General features: G+C 41.4%; 1 protein-coding gene across 3 annotated transcripts in view; it reads left to right on the top strand.

The window, feature by feature from the left end:
- The window catches only part of exoc2 (exocyst complex component 2), a 224,901-nt gene that overhangs the window by 9,905 nt on the left and 193,236 nt on the right, over positions 1–21,760 (top strand). Inside the window, exon 1 of one of the 3 annotated variants that reach the window (XM_078427419.1) lies at positions 20,731–20,752. The exons of the other annotated variants lie outside the window; for them this stretch is intronic. The gene's annotated coding sequence lies outside the window, so the exon portion shown is untranslated. Of the gene's footprint in view, positions 1–20,730; positions 20,753–21,760 lie in introns of those variants that run through there. 3 annotated transcript variants of the gene reach the window in all.

The following is a 21,760-nucleotide window of genomic DNA, read 5'->3' as shown; positions in this document are numbered from 1 at the left end:
TGTACACCAATCTCCTATGTGGGACCTTGTCGAAGGCCTTCTGAAAGTCCAGATATAACACATCGACTGGTTCTCCCTTATCCACTCTACTAGTTACATCCTCGAAAATTTTTATAAGATTTGTCAGACATGATTTGCCTTTGGTAAATCCATGCTGACTTTGTCCGATGATTTCACCACTTTCCAAATGTGATGCTATCACATCTTTAATAACTGACTCTAGCATTTTCCCCACTACCGATGTTAGGCTAACTGGTCTATAATTCCCCGTTTTCTCTCTCCCTCCCTTTTTAAAAAGTGGGGTTACATTAGCTACCCTCCAGTCCTCAGGAACTACTCCAGAATCTAAAGAGTTTTGAAAAATTATCAAAAATGCATCCACTATTTCTGAGGCTACTTCCTTAAGCACTCTGGGATGCAGCCTATCTGGCCCTGGGGATTTATCTGCCTTTAATCCATTTAATTTACCTAACACCACTTCCCGACTAACCTGGATTTCCCTCAGTTCCTCCATCTCATTAGACCTCCGGTCCCCCGCTATTTCCGGCAGACGGTTTATGTCTTCCTTAGTGAAGACAGAACCAAAGTATTTGTTCAATTGGTCTGCCATCTCCTTGTTCCCTATGATCAATTCACCTGTTTCCGACTGCAAGGGACCTACATTTGTCTTAACTAATCTTTTTCTCTTGACATATCTATAAAAGCTTTTGCAGTCAGTTTTTATGTTCCTTGCCAGTTTTCCCCTGACTTGCTTGGCCAATAAACTCATTCATTCATTCATTCATTCATTCATTCATTCATTCATTCATTCATTCATTCATTCATTCATTCATTCATTCACTCACTCATTTAAACCTCATGCTGCAGAAAATCATGTTAGATAAACCATTGTGTCAGTGGGGTTAGGGGTAAAATGAATTTCAGATACACAACAACCAGGTTTTTTTGTCCTAGCAGGATTTTCAAATATAAAGATCTTTTTGATTGCTTTGTTTATTTTTGTTACTGCAAGCTAAAATACTATAAGCTGTATGAAACATTGTTTAATCGAGTATCATTCACAAGTGTCAATAGAAGTGATTGCTTGTCAATTTCAATGACCTTCTGCAGTGAAACTGACAGACTGTTCTCAAGAGTCAATGATGCCTGATTACCAAAGGGACTTTGCATAGAAAACTACCCTTCTTCTGCAAGCCAGCTTTTCTCCGCTTGTCAATTTCCAAAGTAACTTTGAAGTAGTTCTCTCCTTCCCGACCAAAATCACATTATAACCGATTCATCCCACACAATACAAATAGTATTCCTAATTCGCAATCGAGTTGTATCTAATTTGCAGTATGCAGAACTACCTGGAATGAGATGACTGATTGACTTGCTTGGTCATTTTCATGAACTCTAAGAGTCAGCCAAATTTAGGATGTTGTGTGCTGTTCTGTTGTAAATGGTAAGGTGTGGTACTTTATTCGTCACATGTACTTAGGTAGAGTGGAATTCATTTTTGTGTGGTCTTCTTGGGCCTGGAAGACACTGCTGACATTGCTTCAATAGGACACAAAGTGCTGGAGTAACTCAGCGGGTCAGGCAGCATCTCTGGCGGTTAGATGACTTTTTATGTCAGGACCCTTCTTCAGACTTGTGTTTCTTCTCAAAGCAAGACATTGTTTTTTCTATTTCTAAATTTAGAGTATATTGCAAATACATTATTCCTGATACATCTCCACTGCTTTGTTGCATCAACTGTGTGTTCTACATGATTCTGAAGCAAACTAGAGGACGTAGATCACACCATTTTGTAAAACAATTTGGAATGGTGTTAAAGTATTAGTTTTTGAACACTTTTCTTTGGTCGCCAAAAGTGCTAGAGCCAGGGTTGAAGTTTGTCTTCAATCAGTGTTTTCCTTGAGAGGTGGCCCCTGAGAGAAAAAGTAGTTTCCCAGGGTTTCACAATATGTCTTGATTGTCAGGGAGCAATATTGACCACTGGGGAATTTATTGGTAGAAGACTTGCTTTCAGGATGTTTAAAGTCTGAAAGCCTTGTGCCCACTTAAGTGATGCCTTGGAGCTTGAGCTCCACGTTGGATATGCACAATCTCTGTATTATCAGTTTTGTCCATACTTTCCTGATCTTACACAGTCCCACATCAACAAGCCCCTCCCAATACTTTATAAAAGAGTCACAGTGTATGGAAACAGGCCCTTCAGTCCAAATTGTCCATGCCGGCCAAGATGCCCCATCTACACTAGTTCCACCTGCCCATATTTTGTTGTATTTGTCTAAACCTTTCCTATCCATGTAACTGTTCAAATGTCTTTTGAATCTTGTTCTAGTACCCTCCTTAACTACCTCCTCTGGTAATTCATTCCATATAACCACCACCCAAATTAGGACGTCTGTAGACAACTTGTATTTTACCAAAATTATGGGTCTATTTCTGATCCATGTCTCTGGTCAGCAGTTTCCATTTGTTGATCAATCAATTAAAGGCCTTCAAACAGGGATTTTTCAAAATTGCATTTTTGTACAATTGTTTTAGTTCTATCCAAGGACCATGGAGTCCTACAGTGTGGAAACAGGCCCTTTGGCCCAACTTGCCCACACCGACCAGCATGTCCCATCTACACTAGTCCTTCCTGCCTGCATTTGGCCCATGTCCTTCTGGACCTATCCTATCCATGTACATGTATAAATGTTTTTTAAACGTTGTGATAGTACGTGCTTCAACCACCTCAACTTAATCAGATTTGTGAGACACGACCTCCCACTGACTATCGCTAATCAGCCCTTGTCCAATGCATGCGTCCTGGAATGTTCGACTCTCAATGTGTAGAGATTGCAGCCAAGCCTCGATACAGGTATATGTAGTACATCATAATGCTGGATCGACCTAACCAGTTGTTGGCTTAGGATGATGGCTGTTACAGTTTTTTAAGTGAGAATAATTGTATGTGGAATACCTGGATTTCGGGGTGACACGGTTGCGCAGCGACAGAGTTGTTGCCTCACAGCGCCAGAGACCAGGGTTCGATTCTGAATATGGGTGCTTGTCTGTACAGGTTTGTATATTCTCCCTGTACCTGCATGGTTGTTCTCCGGGTGCTCCGGTTTCCTCCCACACTCCAAAGACGTACAGGTTTGTAGGTTAATTGGCTTAGTAAAACTGTAAATTGTCCCCAGTGTGTGTAAGATAGTGCTAATGTACGGGGATCACTGGTCGGCGTGCACTTGGTGGGCTGAAGGGCCTTTTTCCGCTCTGTATCTCCAAACTAAACTGTATTAGAAGTAAGTGTTGTGAATGTATGATCCAAAAAGAGTGACTTGGATATCAATATGCCTTTCACAATCTCTTAAAGAGCTTTTGAGACACTATGTTAGTGTTAGATGTGAGGAGGATGCTAGGAGGCTGCAAGGTGATTTGGATAGGTTAGGTAAGTGGGCAAATGCATGGCAGATGCAGTATAATGTGGATAAATGTGAGGTTATCCACTTTGGTGGAAAGACATTCTTGCCATAGAGGGAGTACAGAGAAGGTTCACCAGATTGATTCCTGGGATGGCAGAAACATAGAAACATAGAAAATAGGTGCAGGAGTAGGCCATTCGGCCCTTCGAGCCTGCACCGCCATTCAATATGATCATGGCTGATCATTCAGCTCAGTAGCCAGTACCTGCCTTCTCTCCATACCCCCTGATCCCTTTAGCAAAAAGGGCCACATCTAACTCCCTCTTAAATATAGCCAATGAACTGACCTCAACTACCTTCTGTGGCAGAGAATTCCACAGACTCACCACTCTCTGTGTGAAGAAATGTTTTCTCATCTCGGTCCTAAAAGACTTCCCCTTATCCTTAAGCTGTGACCCCTGGTTCTGGACTCCCCCAACATCGGGAACAATCTTCCCGCATCTAGCCTCTCCAACCCCTTAAGAATTTTATGTGTTTCTATAAGATCCCCCCTGTCTTCTAAATTCCAGCGAGTACAAGCCCAGTCTATCTAGTCTTTCCTCATATGTAAGTCCCGCCATCCCAGGGATCAATCTGGTGAACCTTCTCTGTACTCCCTCTAAGGCAAGAACGTCTTTCCTCAGGTTAGGAGACCAAAACTGCACACAATACTCCAGGTGCGGTCTCACCAAGGCCCTGTACAACTGCAGCAGAACCTCCCTGCTCCTAAACTCAAATCCTCTTGCTATGAATGCCAACATACCATTCGCTTTCTTCACTGCCTGCTGCACCTGCATGCTTGCTTTCAATGACTGGTGCACCATGACACCCAGGTCACGTTGCATCTCCCCTTCTCCCAATCGGTCACCATTCAGGTAATACTCTGCTTTCCTGTTCTTGCCGCCAAAGTGGATAACCTCACATTTATCCACATTATATTGCATCTGCCATGCATTTGCCCACTCGCCTAATCTATCCAAGTCACTCTGCAGCCTCCTAGCATCCTCCTCGCAGCTAACACTGCCACCCAGCTTCGTGTCATCCGCAAACTTAGAGATGTTGCATTCAATTCCCTCGTCCAAATCATTAATATACACTGTAAATAACTGGGGTCCCAGCACTGAGCCTTGCGGTCTCCCACTAGTCACTGCCTGCCATTCCGAAAAGGACCCGTTTATTCCTACTCTTTGCTTCCTGTCCGCCAACCAATTTTCTATCCACCTCAACACTGAACCCTCAATACCGTGTGCTTTAAGTTTGTACACCAATCTCCTATGTGGGACCTTGTCGAAGGCCTTCTGAAAGTCCAGATATAACACATCGACTGGTTCTCCCTTATCCACTCTACTAGTTACATCCTCGAAAAATTCTATAAGATTCGTCAGACATGATTTGCCTTTGGTAAATCCATGCTGACTTTGTCCGATGATTTCACCACTTTCCAAATGTAATGCTATCACATCTTTAATAACTGACTCTAGCATTTTCCCCACTACCGATGTTAGGCTAACTGGTCTATAATTCCCCGTTTTCTCTCTCCCTCCCTTTTTAAAAAGTGGGGTTACATTAGCTACCCTCCAGTCCTCAGGAACTACTCCAGAATCTAAAGAGTTTTGAAAAATTATCACTAATGCATCCACTATTTCTGAGGCTACTTCCTTAAGCACTCTGGGATGCAGCCTATCTGGTCCTGGTGATTTATCTGCCTTTAATCCATTTAATTTACCTAACACCACTTCCCGACTAACCTGGATTTCCCTCAGTTCCTCCATCTCTTTAGACCCCCAGTCCCCCGCTATTTCCGGCAGACGGTTTATGTCTTCCTTAGTGAAGACAGAACCAAAGTATTTGTTCAATTGGTCTGCCATCTCCTTGTTCCCTATGATCAATTCACCTGTTTCCGACTGCAAGGGACCTACATTTGCCTTAACTAATCTTTTTCTCTTGACATATCTATAAAAGCTTTTGCAGTCTGTTTTTATGTTCCTTGCCAGTTTTCCCTCATAATCTATTTTCCCTTTCCTAATTAAGCCCTTTGTCCTCCTCTGCTGGACTCTGAATTTCTCCCAGTCCTCTGGTATGCTACTTTTTCTGGCTAATCTGTATGCTTCATCTTTTGTTTTAATACTATCCTTGATTTCCCTTGTTAACCACGGATGCACTACCTTTCCTGGTTTGTTCTTTTGCCAAACTGGGATGAACACTTGTTGTAGTTCATCCATGCGACCTTTAAATGCCTTCCATTGCATGTCCACCGTCAACCCTTTCAGCATCAATCGCCAGTCTATCTTGGACAATTCACGCCTCATACCCTCAAAGTTACCTTTCTTTAAGTTCAGAACACTTGTTTCTGTATCGACTTTGTCACTCTCCATCCTAATGAAGAACTCTACCATATTATGATCACTCTTGCCCAAGGGGCCTCGCACAACAAGACTGCTAACTAACCCTTCCTCATTACTCAATACCCAGTCTAGAATGGCCTGTTCTCTCGTTGGTTCCTCGACATGTTGGTTTAGAAAACCATCTCTCAAACATTCCAAGAAATCCTCTTCCTCAGCACCCCTGCCAGTTTGGTTCACCCAATCTATATGTAGATTGAAGTCACCCATTATAACTGCTGCGCCTTTAGTGCATGCATTTCTAATTTCCTGCTTGATGCCATCCCCAACCTCCCTACTGCTGTTAGGTGGCCTGTACACAACTCCCACTAGCGTTTTCTGCCCCTTAGTGTTTCGTAGCTCTACCCATATCGATTCCACTTCCTCCAAGCTAATGTCCTTCCTTTCCACTGCTTTAATCTCCTCTCTAACCAGTAACGCTACCCCACCTCCTTTTCCTTTCTGTCTATCCCGCCTGAATATAGAAAATCCCTGGATGTTGAGCTCCCAGCCTTGGTCACCTTGGAGCCATGTCTCCGTAATCCCAACTATATCATAATCATTAATAACTATCTCCACATTTAATTCATCCACCTTATTACGTATACTCCTTGCATTGAGACACAAAGCCTTCAGGCTTGTTTTTACAACTCTCTTACCCCTTGTACGATTATGTTGAAAAGTGGCCCTTTTTGATTTTTGCCCTGGATTTGTCTGCCTGCCACTTTTACTTTTCACCTTGCTACCTGTTGCTTCTACCCTCATTTTACACCCCTCTGTCTCTCTATGAAGAAAGACTGGATAGACTCGGCTTGTACTCGCTGGAATTTAGAAGATTGAGGGGGGATCTTATAGAAACTCACAAAATTCTTAAGGGGTTGGAAAGGCTAGATGCAGGAAGATTGTTCCCGATGTTGGGGAAGTCCAGAACAAGGGGTCACAGTTTAAGGATAAGGGGTAAGTCTTTTAGGACCGAGATGAGAAAGTTTTTTTTTCACACAGAGAGTGGTGAATCTGTGGCAGAGATTCTTTGCCACAGAAGGTAGTTGAGGCCAGTTCATTGGCTATATTTAAGAGTTAGATGTGGCCCTTGTGGCTAAAGGGATCAGGGGGTATGGAGAGAAGGCAGGTACAGGATACTGAGTTGGATGATCAGCCATGATCATATTGAATGGCGGTGCAGGCTCGAAGGGCCGAATGGCCTACTCCTGCACCTATTTTCTATGTTTCTATGCTATCTATAATTTTGCCACTGTTGCCATTCAGAAAAGCATTAGTGTATAGATTTTGCCTGCAATGTGTGGATGCAAGTTAATATTTTAGTGCCTCGCTCTTCGGCCTCAAAGCATGGACTGGATTTTATCAATGCATTTTTATTTCTTGTTTTAGTTGGCACTCCTTGCACACACCATATTTTTTTCTCAGTATATGCCCTCAACAGTGCAGTGAGCAGTGGACATTGCGATCTTGATGGAATTGGTTCCATCTTAGAATTGGCTGACAAAGTTTAAATTTCTGTTTCTTTCCCCCTGGGACGTAGGCAAAGACTGGGTGGTTGGAAAGATATTCAATCTGATGTTATCAATGCAGTTACCAGAAATACCATGTCATACTTTGAAAAGTGTCTTGCAACAATAAGAATGAGCATTATTTTCAAATTCAGGTTAAGAAAATGCCTGCTGTTTCTTTTCATCTTTTACGATGGCTCTGAGAGTTCTTTGTTGACCTTTTGGTTTCCAGGTTTGTGACCTGTACTTATAATTTTAAAAACATTCTTAATAATAATCAGGAACATCTGGTGTATTTAGCAGCATGATTAGCACAGATGTTAGCTTTTAGCCTGAAGTGGAACTACACTGAACTTGTCATGTTGGTCCAGCAATATATTCAATAAATTTATATTTGGAATGATCTAATTATTTCTGCTGTTCTTTAAATGGAAAAAAAATGTTAGTTGTATCTATGCACTACTTATAGTTACTTGAACTTCTCAGAGGTGAAGGAAATGTAAACTTGTCATTTTCAATATTGTGTCTTCATATTAAATACCTCGCAGGTGTTACTAGTACTCACTGTGTGGTCTGAAATAACATAATGAAGTAAAATTTATAATTTTGGTGACAAGCTTAATGCCAAATCCATTTTTTAACATCTCTGCCTTCTCCACAATTGTTTTAATTCAAAATAAAAATTGAACACTTTCATTTTTTTTGTTCTGCCTTTGCAGAGTACATTGTTGACTCAGAAATGTAACTTTAGAGTTAGACACCAAGTTGATCAAAACATTTTTTTCAGAACTGTATACAACAATAATAATTTTATTACAACATAATTTCATTTAATGGGAGTCTGTAAACTAACTGCTCTGCCATCTGAAATTTGGTCATTTTATTTTGTAAAAATATTTTCGTGTTTCTCTAAACTTCTTGCTAGTGTTGTATAATTCATAAGCAGTAAAGCTCTCGCAAGCATTGTGACAAGTTATTAACTTGAGTTTTGAACAGCTGAAAACGTTTAACATGAATTTTAAGTGCATTGGGAAGTGAGGGAACGCCTGTATTTGGATAGAAAAGCATTTTTTTTAATACATTCTGTTTATTATAACAACCTGTGTTTGATAGGTTGTGCTAAAATTAAATGAAAACTTTTTGAACAGGTCTTGAAGATATAAAAATATGAATCTTGATAAACATACTATTAAGCTGTTTAGTTACAGTTGTAACAAGTGTCATATGTTTACACATTGTGCATGATAAATTCATCTACAACTCTCCCACGACCGCCCCGATGTGCAGCAACAGCGGCAGTGACAGCGTGTTCACCCACCCCGGATCGCGGGGGCTTGGGTCGGCCCGCTGCGGACCTTTCACCGTCCGGTGCGGCCTGGAACGTGGCAACGACACCAGCTTGACCGCGGGAGAAGACGGCAGGGGAAGGGAAAAGACATTCTGGCCTTCCATCACAGTGAGGAGGGGACTGGAGGAGACTCACTGTGATGGATGTTTCTTTTTTTTGTGTGTTGGTTGGGGTTGTGTAATTTGCTTGTTTTATTGCTTTTATTATTGGACTGTGGGTGACTAAATTTCGTCCAAAAAACTTGTTTTTTGGATGACAAATAAAGATATCTTGAATCTCTTGACATGTTTCAGAACCTCCAGCCCTGAATAGAGATAGAGAATTACAAATCCTCATTTTACGAATGCCCGACTCACATATAATCCATACACACGATCGAGTATTTGGGAGTGTGGCAAGATGGGCTTGTGGTGCTTCCACCATCTTCTGCAGTGTGGGCACTTTTGTAACACTGGTGCAAGGATGGGATCATAGTGCGCGTTCTGTCTTCATATTGCATGAATGAAAACAAATGTCCTTCAGTTTACATATAGTCGATCCATACTGAGTATGGACAATAGTATTGCTGTAACATCATCTTTTCATCTTGCCAAAAAATTAAACCACACCTCCAAGTTGCTTTCCTGGTCCAACATCCTGATTTATTCAGTCTGAAGAAGGGTCTCGACCTGAAACGTCACCCATTCCTTCTCTCCAGAGATGCTGCCTGTCCCGCTGAGTTACTCCAGCATTTTGTGTCTACCTTCGATTTAAATCAGCATCTGCAGTTCTTTCCTACTGATTTATACTATATCTTTATATTCTTAATTAAATATTTTGAAAAGTGGGTCCATTGTCTACCAACCCTGCCACGAACTACATTTCCCTTCAGCTGATTTCTTTCTTGGATGAATGTGAACCAGATGTTTTGCATGTACAATGGCATATTTGATGTTTGGAGCAGAAAGGAAAGACACAATATGCTGAAGTGACTCAGTGGGTCTGGCAGCATCACTGGAGAACATAGATAGGTGATGTTTTGAGTCGGGACCCTTCTTCAGACTGATTGCAGAGGACCCTCGCCACCTCCCTGGCCACTCACAGAGCCGCAGCCAATGCTACTGCCGACCCTTACCCTTACCCTTACCCTTACCTACACTCTGCCCCTCGGCACCAGCATCAGCAGTTCCTTCTTTCGGAGCACAAACATTTATTGGAATGAGCCATACCCTCTTTGAATAAAGGCAAAATAAATATTAAAGTGGAGATTTATTTAGAGGAATCACGAAAGAATGCTTCCAGAGACTTGGCTTAAATTTGTAACTCAACTAACATTTTCAAATCTCATACCTGCCAAAAAAAAATTCGCCTGGGCAGCTTGCAGCCCAGTGGTATGAACATCGACTTCTCCAACTTTAGATAGTTCCTCTGTCCCTCTCTTCCCCCCCTCCTTCCCAGATGTCCCTCTATCTTCCTGTCTCCACCTATATCCTTCCTTTGTCCCGCCCCCCTGACAGCAGTCTGAAGAAGGGTCTCGACCCGAAAAGTCACCCATTAAATTTCTCTCCCGAGATGCTGCCTGACCTGCTGAGTTACTCCAGCATTTTGTGAATAAATACCTTCGATTTGTACCAGCATCTGCAGTTATTTTCTTATACTTTCAAATCTCATGAATTGCTGTGTGGGATTTTTGCTAAATGCTAATTTTCTGTCTAAATTTTTTTTGAGACATTGCAAATATGAAAGATGCTATATCATAGCACCTTCTACCTCATTAGGTAACATGCCGTTAATGGTAGCTACTGTGTTTCCAGAAATGACTGAGAGCCCTGAGAGCAATGGGTTGTTCCTTCATATTAGGAAACTGATCCCTGCATTCAGTTAATTTGGATTTGGGAAACATCAGCTGAAAGCGGAAGGCTTACAAATGTGATTATTGTCAAACTGCCTGGCAATGACCACATAGATGTGTTTGTCTTATTTTGTTTGCTCCTTGTCTTGCTGCTGGGACCGGAGCGTGGACCCGTTCCTGATGTTTTTGCTTTTTACAATGAAATTGTATGCGTTTGTTATTCTCAGCTTCTATTTTTTCCCTCCTTGTGGGGAAGTACTTTGTGTATCCTTAGTATTTACTTGGAAAAGCGTGTTTGAAATTAGATGCTTACTGTGTAGGAAATTAGTACCATAAACCTAGTTTAGCATTCTAGCCAAAGGGTTGATTTTAAATAAAAATAAACTTGCCTTTACAGGGTAGGCATTTCATACGTAACTTTATGTGTGATGTTAGAAAGTATTTTTCTGGAACAGATTCATGAAATGTGAATGAACTTGCTGAAGTTCTTCAAAAAGAGGAAACAAAGTGCTGGAGTAACTCGGTGGTCAGGCAGCATCCCTGAAGAACATGGATAGGTCATGTTTCAGGTCGAGACCTTTCTTCACTCAACCCGAAACATGACCTATACATGTTCTCCAGGGATGTTGCCTGATCTGCTGCATTACTCCAGTATTTTGTGTCCTTTTTTGTCGTAACCAACATCTGCAGTTCTTTGTTTCTACTTCTTCAAATAGAGAACATGCAAAAAACTTGAATAGGGAGAGCATTCTAAATTTGAAGTAAATTAGTGCTTGCAGAGGATTAGAAAGGCAGCAGAATTAATGGATATATTGCCACGGTATGATTAAGAGGAAAATTCCAATACTTTTCCAATTGATAGCAGGCTTTGCACATTTTGTGACAGATACGTAGTGGTCCTGAGATGAGATGGTCCTGAGGGTGTGGAAGTCTTTGCTTTCCCTTTTTCTATGTAGAAACCTACCAGGTATATTAATGGTCATTGTCAAAATATTTCAGACTTGAGAATTAAATCTCTCTCTACAAATGCAATGTTCTCCAAGAGCTCATTTTTTGTGTGCATAATATATAAATAGACTTCTGCAGTGATCTTGAAGAATATTAATTTTGAATGTTGCCAGTTTAAACCCATCGTTGTCAAAACAAGCTATCACAGGTTTACTGGAATCGTCTATTGACTTCATTTCAGGGTAGCTCTGGGGACACGCCTGTGAAATGATGTGACATGGCATCTGGATTTTGATGCCTGCTTCAAAGTTAATAAGCAAAGCTAAGTGCTGTTGAGGTGCTACCTAATGGAGATTGGGAGAAGAAAACCCTGAAGATAGCTCCCATGATCATGATACTGCTGCAGCATTGGACAGTGGTGCTAATACTTTTAAGGCGGAGACTGACAGATTCTTGATTAATAAGGGTGTTAGGGGTTATGGGGCGAAAGCAGGAGAATGGGGTTGAAAGGGAAAGATGGATCAGCCATGATTGAATGGCGGAGTAGACTTGATGGGGCGCATAACCTAATTCTGCTGCTAGAACTTATGAACTTATAATACATTGTTTCAGAGGCTTTACCAATATGGAAGGGGGGAAAGAATCAATTTCCCTATTTGTTTTATTGTTAATATTTAAGTGTAAGGTGCTTACTTTTGATTATGCAAACAGAGCTCTTATTTTATTGCTATGCTTTAAAGATAGCTTATTATTTTAACCAAATTCACAGATGTTTCAGTCAATCAATAAATGTGATGATTGAATTGGGGGCGACATCCCAGAAATGGCCTCTGAGGCGCCACTTAGTGGGCGGTCTCTGTAATTGCATTATATTTAATGGTAATTTGGAATGGCAGATATTAATAGCAATATACCTCAAAATCATTACAACATGACATAATATTCAGACCACACATACACCACACAGTAATTTATATATAATTGGTAAATGCACATTCAAGAATGGACATCCAGAACTTTTTGTTAGTGATTTAAGATTTTTTTTTGTTGTTCTCTCTTCCTGTTCAATTAAATCATTTCTTTATTTTCGAACTTGACCCAGTCACCTGACTATTTTGTTTGCTATGTTCAGTCTTTAAATTTCATTGCTCAGTGATGCCATGTTTTGCAATGCCATTTTTAACATTTGAAATAGTATGGTGCAAAAGTAATTTACACTGAAGAATGCAATGAACAAAAAATAAACTGGATAGACTAGGCTTATACTCGCTGGAATTTAGAAGACTGAGGGGGGATCTTATTGAAACATATAAAATTCTTAAGGGGTTGGAGAGGCTAGATGCGGGAAGATTGTTCCCGATGTTGGGGGAGTCCAGAACCAGGGGTCACAGCTTAAGGATAAGGGGGAAGTCTTTTAGGACCGAGATGAGAAAACATTTCTTCACACAGAGAGTGGTGAGTCTGTGGAATTCTCTGCCACAGAAGGTAGTTGAGGCCAGTTCATTGGCTATATTTAAGAGGGAGTTAGATGTGGCCCTTGTGGCTAAAGGGATCAGGGGGTATGGAGAGAAGGCAGGTACAGGTTGCTGAGCTGGATGATCAGCCATGATCATATTGAATGGCGGTGCAGGCTCGAAGGGCCGAATGGCCTACTCCTGCACCTATTTAAAAAACAAAACAAAAAAAACCTCATGATTTCCACTGATAGCTTCCCTGTTTTAACAGCCACTAGACCAAAAATGTGCAAATAGACAACAACGAGGAACTTGATTTGCTCATTTAACCCTGTTCTGCCCATGAGGTGATTCAGTTGGATCATAGATATTGTGTGCATTAAGTCAATATTTAAAATGGCACATTTCAGAGACTTCATTTATTAATTGAATGTTACAGCATGGAAACAAGTCCATCGAGTCCACACAGTTGCCGATCACTCATTCACACTAGTTTTGTTATTCCACTTTCATTCCACTCCCTTCATAGTCGGGGGGGGGCAATTATAGAGGCCAATTAATTTATAAATTAGCACGTCTATAGGTTGTGGGAGGAGAGTGGAGCATCTGGAGGATGCCCATGTGGTCAAAAGGAGAATGTACAAACTCCACATAGACAGCCCCCGAGGTCAGGATCTAAGCCTGGGTCTCCAACTCTGTGAACCAGCAGCCCTACCAATTGGAATCAATGTTCTTCAGACACAACTTACAACCCAATGGTATGAACATTGAATTCTCCAATTTTAGGTAACCTCTAACTAAGCCCCCATCTTGTCCCCCTCCTTTCGTCCCACCCCCCTCCCCTTTCTCTCCCTTACCTCCCCCCTGTGCCCCATCTGGACTCCCACCTATTTCCCACCCTCCCCCCTCCTGCTACTTTCCTCCTTCTCTTTGGCTTCACAATTCACAACTCTTCAATTGTGTCTCACGTCTTCAGCTCTTATCCCTGGCCCTTGTTCCAACCATCTGCCTAACAAACACCTTCCACCCCCCCCCCCCCCCCCACGGACTGTGTCCATCTATTACCTGCCATGCTTTATCCTTCCTCTGCCCTCTTCCAACTTTCTTCTTCCTGCATAAAAGCACCACCCAAACAAACACCCCCCCCCAAAAAAAATATATGTGTCGAAGGGTCTCGACCCGAAACATCACCTATCCATGTTCTCCAGAGATACTGCCTGATCTGCAGACTTACTGCGGCATTTTGTGTCCTTCTGCACATTTTTTTGATGTTTGGTCACAGTTATACAAGTCAAACAAAAGTAACATGATAAGCAGACATTTAAATTGTTTTGCTTGATTTAGCTGATGAGATGGTGGAGAAGTCCTTTTTAAAAAAAGCAGTGTTCTACGCTCACCTGAACAGACCCTCACGAAGACGTGACAGTATCTCATGATCACTTCAGTAGAGTATTACAATATTTGCCTCGAGTGGGTTTGGAATTTACCCATTCAGTTATGACACAATTGAAGAATAAATCAGTAAAACTATAAGCTTCAAATGTCAGCTCTGTAGAATCCTATCAAATTGTTGTTTACTGTTTCTTGTTTCTTAAAGACTAGACCAAGTGGACCCGTTGGGCCCAAATCTCTGCTGCATTGGTGCAACACCCTCTCTTCCCCGCTCCCCCCTCCCCCTTCCCCTCCCCCTTCAACCCCCCTTATCCTCTCTCCCTCCCCCTTTCCCCCCCTCCACACCCCTCAACCCCCCTTATCCTCCCTCCTCCCCCCTTCCATCCCCCCCTTTCCCTCTACCCCCCTCCCTCCCTAGGAGACAGATTTAAACTTTAGCATGTGAATAACTTTAAAAATATAACACCGATTTCAATGAAGCTTCTTCCAATAGCACTATCGTGTACCGTTTTGGCTGTAGTTCAGGAACAAACAAACAAACGAGAGTTTTAGTATATAGACATGAGAATCGAACTCTGCTTTGTTATACTGGTATCTAAAAAAAGAGCGATACATTTCATCTCTGAGATATGGGAATAGTGGTGGGTTGTGGGAGTGTTGTGATCATTGATCATTTTACACTAATGGAAGTTCCTTGTATACCAGCCAGATTCTGTTGCAGCAGAGGTTATGAAGTTTATGCACTGAATTCTTAACTCAAAAAAGCTGCACAATTGCCACATGTCTCTAGTTACAGATGAAAATGGAGTGAGAGAAATTTTGGTTAATGTTTTGTCTTTCTCCTATTAAACTTGTGGATTTCTATGAAAGCAGTGACTTAAGGCTTTGAGTAGATTTGTTGTTATAAGAACTGTAAAGCATTGTCAAGGATTTCCTTCCGAAAATTCAGCATTGTAGTGTTATATTGGCCTTACTTTGAACCATGGCATATTCTGAACTATATGGATTGCTAATGCTTTGAAGTTTGAATTGGGCTGCAATACGTATGGTTAACTAGGAGTGTTGTTCGTAATTTCATCAGCCGCGTTAGCACTTGGGGATAGGTAGAATCAAAATTATACATAGAAAATTCTTATATTCAGAACAGTATTAAAAAGGTATGACTATAGGTTGAAATATAATATATTCCTTTATTCGTCCCACACCGGGGAAATTTACAGTGTTACAGCAGCAAAGTGGATAGCAAGACATTATAAATAAAAGTAAAGACAAGGATAGATTGTCATCAGTTTTCTGTGTGTTCTTAACTGTTACTGTTGACTCGTCTGCTGGGAGCAGTGCTGGTTGTGCAGTCTCACAGCAGCGGGAAGGAAGGACCCCCTATATCTCTCCTTCACGCACTTGGGGTGAAGGAGTCTGTCACTGAAGGAGCTACTCAGTGCAGTGACAGTGTCCTGCATGGGGTGGGAGTCGTTGTCCAGCAGCGATGTTAACTTTGCCATCATCCTCCTCTCATACAGAGTTGAAACAGGCCCTTTGGCTCAACTTGCTCATGCTGATCAATATACCCCATCTACACTCGTCCCACCTGCCTGCCTTTGGGTCATATCCCTTTATGCCAATCCAAACCATGTTCCTGTCTAAATGCTGCTTAAACGTTGCAAAAGTACCTGCCTCGACTACCTCCTCCGGCAGCTTGTAACATTTGTGTAAAAAAAAAAGATGCCCCTCAAATTCCTGTTAAATCTTTCCTCCCTCACCTTAAAGCTATGATCATGACCTATGTAGTTAATATAGTTACATTGTTTTAAATTACCATGAATATTCAGTGTACAAAATAGACTTAAATAGTATTTGCTGTGATAATTGTTCCAATATTGTCAACTTGCCCTCAAAGATTTCAAGTGATGTAACTACACTTGGATAGGTACGTGGGCAGGAAAGGTTTGGAGGGATGTGGGCCAGGCACAGGCAAGTGGGACAAGCTTGGTTAGGCATCTTAGTCAGAATGGATGAGTTGGGCCAATAGATCTATTTTCAAGCTTCATAGCGCCATGATCTTCATGTATCCAACTTAAAGAGGTTTTCACAAAAGGTATTTGTATCGAATACTACTAATGTTTTCAAATCTCAGTGCTTGCTAATGTGCTACACAGAGAATATTTGGTAGTGATTATGATAATTTGACTGCAAAAGCCAGAAGCAGATGTTTTGACTATCTGAAATGAAAATGGAAATATTTTTCGGGTCAGGCTATATCTGTGGAGAGAGAAACGCAGTTAACTGTTGATTCATGGCATCTCATGGGAGCTCAGTTCATTTCTTCTGATGAAAGGCTGTGGATATAAAGTGTCACAGGTACAGAAAAATACCTTTTGGCCCAACACATTCATGCCATTTAGTCATGTTTGCCCCGTATCCCTCTAAACTTTATTATCCATGTATCTGTTCAAATGTCTCTTAAATGTTGTTATTGTACCTGCGTCATTCCATATATCCAACAACTGAACACAATATTCCAAGTGTGGCTCACCAACATCTTGTACAACTGTAACATGATGTCCCAGCTTCTACATTCAATTCCATGACTGATGAAAGCTGCCTTCACCATCCTATCCTACCTACCTGTGATACCGCTTTGAGTGATCTATGTATTTGTACTCCTAGATTTGTAGTCGGAGACAGTAAGGCTGATCGGAGAACTGGAAAGGGGGAGGGATGGAGAGAGAGGGAACCAAGGGTTACTTGAAGTTGGAGAAGTCAATGTTCATACCACTGGGGTGTATGCTGCCCAAGCAAAATATGAGGTGCTGTTCCAACAATTTGCGCTGGGCCTCACTCTGACAATGGCAGAGGCCCAGGACAGAAAGGTCAGTGTGGGAATGGGATGGGGAGTTAAAGTGTCCAGTAATCGGGAGATCAGGTAAGTACATGCGGACTGAGCGGAGGTGTTCAGCGAAACGAACGCCGAGCCTGCACTTGGTCTCGCCGATATACAGGAGTCCACACCTGGAACAGCGGATACAGTGGATGAGGTTGGAGGAGGTGCAAGTGAACCCCTGCCGCACCTGGAAAGACTGTCTGGGTCCTTGGACGGAGTTGAGGGGGGAGGTATAGGGCCAGGTGTTGCATCTCCTGCGGTTGCAGGGGAAAGTACCTGGGAACGGGGTGGGTTGGCTCATTTTTGCTCTCCCAATTTCCTTCTTAAGTATGCTCCTTAGTCCTTGATATTCCTCCAGGGATACTTTGGTAATCCCAGCTGCCTTCTATCCTTGATTCCTTTTTCATGACCAGAGCCTTCCTTGGCCCAATTCGTCCATACTGACAAAGTCATCCTATCTGCTCATATCCTCAAACCCTTTCCTACCCCCCCCCTCTGATAACCCCGTCTCTGTCTTGCGCAACACAACCCCTCTCCATTTCCCTCCTGTCCCCTTTTACAAAGGTGTGCTTCGGTGGTAGGGAATGACACGATGTATGCTTTACTTATATTTAGGTTTTAAATGTTTTGAGACTATATTGTAATAGTCAGCAGTTAAAATATTTCGTCAGCTTGTTCACTGCCCGTTCATTTTTCCATTCCACTAACTCCCCCAAATAAAAATGATATTGATGTAGTCCTTTGGGTGGTGTTTCAATAAAATCGGGAGCTTGGTTGTAATCTTTGACTGAATTAAATTATACATCAGTGGTGTCAAAGCTGTATGTTTAAGGAAATGTGTATTAACCTATTAGCATCCAGTTTTCATTGGAAACGAGCCATTTTCACACTGAGCCTGTGTTCCTGCTTGAGGTCTTCCTGTCACTATTCCGTATCCACAACCCAGCCTAGGGCGTCTTTTGACGGAGAGCTAGCCATTTCCTGTGGTTTCCACCAACACTGATTGAAAATTTGGGTGGCCTTGCTTATTTATTTTGAAGGAATGCACTGGGTTATATTTTCATGGTAGTTTCTCAGCAGTACAGCATTTCAGTCTCCAGATCGCTGAAAGCTAAAAAATGGAATTATGAGGCCTAATTTGATTTAGGCATTTTATTTCATTTAAACCCTTTGTGTAAATTCCCTCACAACACAAACAAACTCTGTTTTCTTTAAGGCTTGCAATGTTATTTGAATTATACTATATTTCTGAATCAACAGAGCTGTTATGTGGAGCTTCAGTGCATTACGTGATTTGATGTGAATTTTTAAAATGTTTTATTGGAAAGATCTTGAAGTCATTGGTAAACTATGTAATGCATTCATTCATGAAAACATTTTATGTCGCCAAAGATTTAAATAGGAATCTAAATAAAAATCAAAACAATACCTAAATAGAATTTCAGTAAGCTAAGAGGAATATTTTCCCTGAAAAATTGCCTATGCTGGGATTCACATTTATTTGTTGCTATTAAATTAGATATTTGGTATGCTGGAGTGACATTCGGCTTGGCTTTCTGTATTATAAACATATCATAATGTTTAGAATATCACAAGGATGAAGGGTTTGTCTTGTGAGGAAAGCTTGAGCAGGGTGGGCTGAGTCTCATCAGAGTTTGGAAGAACGAGAAGTGGTATTGTTAGAACTTGGAGGATTATGAGATATAGTAAATATTGGGAGAATGTTTCCTTTGCCAGGGAAATTTCTCAATCAGGAGTTGCCTACTTAAGAGAGAATCCTATTTTCTTTGAAATATATGAAGTCCTGTTCCCAAAGGTATAAAGTATGAATCAGTAAATTTATAAAAAGCTGAGGTAGGTATTTATTTTATATGGACTTGAAGTGAGGAACTAAGGAGGTAGAGTTGACACCATGATTGGAGAAAACAGGATCTGAGTGAATTGCGGAACAGGGTGCATACTTCAATGGTTCAATGGTGCTTTTATTATGTTAATTGTTTTCTTACATACAGTTCAGTAAAGTATTGTCCATACCTAAGCACGTCCCCAATTAGCAAAGTGTACAAAAATAGTCTACATGCCCTATTTCTAATGTGTTGTTTTATTATACAATGGACTAGTCTGTGCAAGACTACAGAATTCCACTTAGTAACCATATGAGCAAGTTGCCTCTTTACAGAGCTGATGTTTTATGGGGTCTATCGTTATGTTTTATGGATGTCTTAAGAAGGGTCTCGACCCGAAACGTCACGTATACATATTGTCCAGAGATGTTGCTTGACCCGCTGAGTTACTCCAGCATTTTGTGTATTAACCAGCATCCGCGGTTCTTTGTTTCTGAACATTCTCATTGTTTGAAAAGATTTATTAATATAATGTGAGGTGGCATAGATGAGTTTTACGTGGTTCTCCATGTCAGTATGGATCTCTCAACATTGTGGCTCTTTGCTTTGAACAAATTGGCTACCATAGTTCAGTTAGTATAACAGAAATTGAACTTCAAAAGCACATCAATACAATGTACAATGTTTTTATTGTGCTGTTGGACCCCCCCATCTCTGCACTGTTTCTGTACTGTCTGTTGAGAAGTGAAAGGCATTGACACAAAACAAGCAATCTTTACTTAATTAGAGCTTTTATTTATTATATATTCATTCTTTTGAGTACAGGAACACTGGCAAGACCGGTATCCCTAATTAATTTTGTTACGATGATGGTGTGCCACCACCTTGAACTGTTGCAGTATTTCTGCGAAGCCAGTTGTATGATAATAGACAATAGACAATAGGTGCAGGAGTAGGCCATTCGGCCCTTCGAGCCGGCACCGACCGCCATTCAATGTGATCATGGCTGATCATTCTCAATCAGTACCCCGTTCCTGCCTTCTCCCCATACCCCCTGACTCTGCTATCCTTAAGAGCTCTATCTAGCTCTCTCTTGAATGCATTCAGACAATTGGCCTCCACTGCCTTCTGAGGCAGAGAATTCCACAGATTCACAACTCTCTGACTGAAAAGGTTTTTCCTCATCTCCGTTCTAAATGGCCTACCCCTTATTCTTAAACTGTGGCCCTTTGTTCTGGACTCCCCCAACATTGGGAACATGTTTCCTGCCTCTAACGTGTCCAACCCCTTAATAATCTTATACGTTTCGATAAGATCCCCTCTCATCCTTCTAAATTCCAGTGTATTCAAGCCTAGTCGCTCCAGTCTTTCAACATATGACAGGTGTTTGAAAGGACTCTTATGAGGAAGTACTTTGACAAAATAAGAATGTAAATGCTTCAGTTTGTGTCTTATCACTCACGTGCCATGCCCTATCATCATTGAAGATGCCGTGGTCTTGATGCCTCTTCCTCACTTTAGTTATTTAATTTCCCACCACTATTCGAGCCAAGACTTAAAAGGCTGTGATCTCCCATTAATTGTGCAGTTGCTTAACTCTGTTTATCTTGTCCCTTGTTGCAGCTGACTTATAGACTCGAGGTTGCTGGGGAAAAATGGCAAAAATTAACTGCCATCCAGTACAAAGCCACTCCCCCAATCCACAACCTCGCATAAAATTGACAGGTTGGCAACTTATTTTTAGATGCATCTCATTTGTAAGCTCAATAGGACTGGTAATTTTATTTTTCCCTGTGTTGCTATACTCCTATACTGCTATATGTTTTGTCCTTTCTGGGCTGTAGTTAATGAAACTAATGGCACTGAATGTTTCTAACGCTAGCAAGTTCTTTGAATACTTCAAAGCATTAAAAAAACAACTTATTTTACCTTTCCTCTTCAAAGTGCAGAATCGCCATTCCAATGAATACACTCAACAATCTGCATGCGGTTATTAACCTTGAGCATGCCCTGCAGACAGTTTTCTCAGTATGTATGGAATCCACTGAGAGAGGGTAACAGGAAAATAGAAAGGGGAGTTTATTCAAATAATTTTTGTTTTTCAAGAGAGTCTAGAACAAGTGAAACTAATAAATAGGTAGGTAGGTGGGACATCAAGCTGGAAGAACACAGAAGGTTGAGAAGCATCTGTGGATGGAAAGAATTTAGGGTCAAAACCCTGAACCAAGAGTCTTTGAGTGCAGGTCGAGCAAAGCAGCAGTGAGAACAACCGTTGGCTGGACTTGGTGAGTCACAGGTAGAGCAGATATTAAAAGGGTGCAAACGGCACTTTAGCAGTCTTTGAGTGCAGGTCGGGCAAAGCAGCAGCGAGAACGACCGTTGGCTGGACTTGGTGAGTCTTGGGTGCAGGTTTAAAAAGAGGGCAAACAGCAGGTTAGCAGTCTTTGAGTGCAGGTCGGGCAAAGCACATGATGGATTTAAAGGGAAAGAGAGTAAAGTGAAAGTTAATGACCCCTGAATTAACGGGAAAGAAAGCTCACAAAGGGATAGGAGAGTATGGCCAAGTGTAATAGGGATCGATGTGAAGGGTGAGATGAGTAAGGAATTGAAAGTATTGTATATGAATGCGGGAAGTATAAGAAGTAAAGTAGATGAGCTTGAGGCTCAGAGGTTGGTAGATATGACATTGTGGGGATTACAGAGACGTGGCTGCAGGAGGATCGGGCCTGCGAA

Source organism: Rhinoraja longicauda, chromosome 2 (genome assembly GCF_053455715.1).
Source record: "Rhinoraja longicauda isolate Sanriku21f chromosome 2, sRhiLon1.1, whole genome shotgun sequence".
NCBI classification, from domain to species: Eukaryota; Metazoa; Chordata; class Chondrichthyes; order Rajiformes; family Arhynchobatidae; genus Rhinoraja; species Rhinoraja longicauda.
This window is presented reverse-complemented; position numbering and strand designations above follow the sequence as displayed.